Source organism: Mycetomoellerius zeteki, unplaced genomic scaffold (assembly GCF_001594055.1).
Source record: "Mycetomoellerius zeteki isolate Tzet28-1 unplaced genomic scaffold, Tzet1.0 scaffold506, whole genome shotgun sequence".
Classification (NCBI taxonomy): Eukaryota; Metazoa; Arthropoda; class Insecta; order Hymenoptera; family Formicidae; genus Mycetomoellerius; species Mycetomoellerius zeteki.
In genome coordinates this window covers 321,637-324,581 of record NW_017257508.1, presented here as the reverse complement: position 1 = coordinate 324,581, position 2,945 = coordinate 321,637, and positions in this window count along the sequence as shown.

The window sequence follows — 2,945 nt, the reverse complement described above, 5'->3', positions numbered from 1 at the left end:
CCAGAGAATAACGATTTTCAATGCTACTATCTTTTAAGAAGCGAAAATTGCATTCAAATTGCTAAAAATTTTCAAAGATTGAAGAGTTAATTAGGAACAAAATTAAAGATAATTGTAATATTTGAGAGTAGAGTAAGTCCTAAGAAATTTCCTTTTATGATTAATAATTCAGTTTCAGTTAATTTTAAAACTGATTTAGAAAGAAAATGTTTACTTTCTTCGTTATTTTTAACTTATTTTTTATTTGGGCCTTATATTCATATGCATATAATAAAGCCCATTGTCAGAGTTTAATAAAATTTGTTTTTCGTTTATTTACATGTATTCTATATAAATAATATATTTTATTTTTGGGAGTGAATGAAATGAAGATTTGATTTCTCACTTAGTTTATTTCAATATCCCCATAAATAGAATTAAAAAAAATAAATTAAATTAAGTGGGCCTTATTCGGCTCAGGTACCTTATACATTTAACAATTATATATATAAATTTTACTTAAAAAATTGAACAAATAAATTTTTCTATTATTTTAGGAGGGGGAAACATATATAATAATTACGTTTTCATATCAAAACATCAATCTTCAAGTTGCAAATAATCGAACTTCTGACTATTTGAATTTTAAAATACTTCACATCTTAATTGAACAAATTTACAAACCAAAAAAATTGTTTAATTCTTACAAATCTTACATTTTTTTTACTTCAATTTTCCCTAATCGAGTTTAAAATTTGGATAATTAAGAAAGTTCGATAGAGAGATATATATACCTACGAATAATACGACAAAATATGCATCAAATGTGCATCAATATGCATCAAATAGGACGGTCATGTCTGAGAAATTAATGCAGGGTGTAATTCACTTTTATTTGACATCGGGACAGTTTGAAACACTTTTTCCAATACTGTTTTTACAGAGATCCTCTGCGCAATCCAATTTGCCCGGTTGACAGAATAGCAATTTGGCGTGATATATCTATTTCATAATATTCACGACACGGTTTTTCCGCGGCTGCGATAATTTAGTTTTGCACCGTTGGACTACAAAAAAGCCATCTCCGGCCAGCGAATAAAGCGCACGAGCATGGAATACAACAATGGCTGCGTCGCACAATGAAAACTGCCGTTGTTCCCCTTGCTTCCTCCCCAAAACGTTCGACTTACAAGAAACTCTGGACCACAATTGCTTTCTATATTTAAAAATCGTTGCATACTGTTGCTAAATAAACGACGCGTGTACAAATCAGAAATATCGCCTATAGTAAAATTAGAGACACATCGGTTTATCAAGATTTATGATATTACGATACATGTATACATATAGTATTGATAATAATATCAAAATTAATGCAAGATGGAAGACATGTTTTTTACGTTCTAAACTAGCAGGTCACTTTTATAACCATGATATAGAAAGCACTTTGCAGGCACTTATAGCGGCGCTTTATTCGAGGACATCGTGTAGAATTAACTGCATGGAGAAATCTTATTAAAATCTATATCGGAACCGTGCGCGAACTCGCTGGCACTTCCGGTATTACCAGAAAATGGCGAGTGTGGATAACCATAGGTGTTTTAATCGAATTACAGTAAGTGGGACGGTACGGCATTACGCAGTCATGTGCGACTTGTCGCGCTAATGGAGACCACGAGCTTAGAGTGACCCTAGAGAATAATGATGGACAAGCACTCTTGGCGATTATTGACAGGATATAAGTTATTTCACCTCCAAAATAAGCAAGCAAATGTATCTATAAAAATGTCAAATAATATTAAAAAATTATCTTAAACTGGAAAAAATATATATTATACGTTGTGTTTTTATCATTTAACTTTCAGGATCAAAATATTAATTATTAATCATACTGAGAAAGAAATTTTTTCCATAATCAATTTTAACAAAAACTCAAATTGTCTTTTTAAGAATATTAAAAAAATTTCTTTACATATATATATCGATTATTGCGAAGAATATTACTAAGGCCTCGGTAGTCTGAAGGCTTAGGACGGAATACAAAAGATTCAGGTTCGATTCCCAGCCGAGGTAATATTTTTCGCAATAAATTTATTCATAGTTTTTCAGTGCATTAACATCTTTCTAATAGGATGCCAGATTGAGCATCAAATTATTAAATTGATTATCAATTTAATTTGTAATATTACTATAGTAATTTGATTGCGTTTATAAGTTTGAAAAATCATTTCAGCGCGCAGTTTAAATAACTACATATTTAGTATATAAATTCGCATAGAAATTATTTAAAAGCATTAAAAATCCAGCTTCGACCGATATAGGCTTCTAGTTTATCGATTAAAAAAATTGTTTCAAAAATTGTTTCACATAAGTCTTCCAAAATAAACACATGTTTATTATTAAAATAAACTTTTCATATTCTAACTTCATAAATATTAAGAAAGAAATAATTTTATACGTTTTTCCTTCAGTTCGCTAAGTTAATTTATGAATATTTTTCAGTCGCGACATTAAGGCACTCTCTTTAGATTACAAGTAAGTTGTCAAAGAGAACAGCGAAAACCTTTGAACTTCTCTCTTCATGACGTGAGTAGACGCGATTTGATACGAACGGACAGAAGCGAGTAACGAGCGCATTGACAAAATATTTACCCTTGCCCTGGCAGCGACGGAACGAAGAGAGTGCGCGAAAAAAAGCATTCCGATGCTCCGCTCGTATTTCAACGTAAACCGCCAGCACGTTTGATACGCAAATTCGCGTACTTTCAAATGCTCGGCGTATCGATCGGCGTCCTATCGAACTCCTTTGAGGGCGAACGGGGGTAAACGTCGGAAACTTTACGAGAATACGTTACTCCTCTTTTCCTCGCGCAACCTTTCGCCGATAAAACCGGCTTACGCTAAACATTTCCGTTGAGGAATCATTTCGTTCTACCGCCCTTTTTACGATCGCGAGAGAGAGAGAG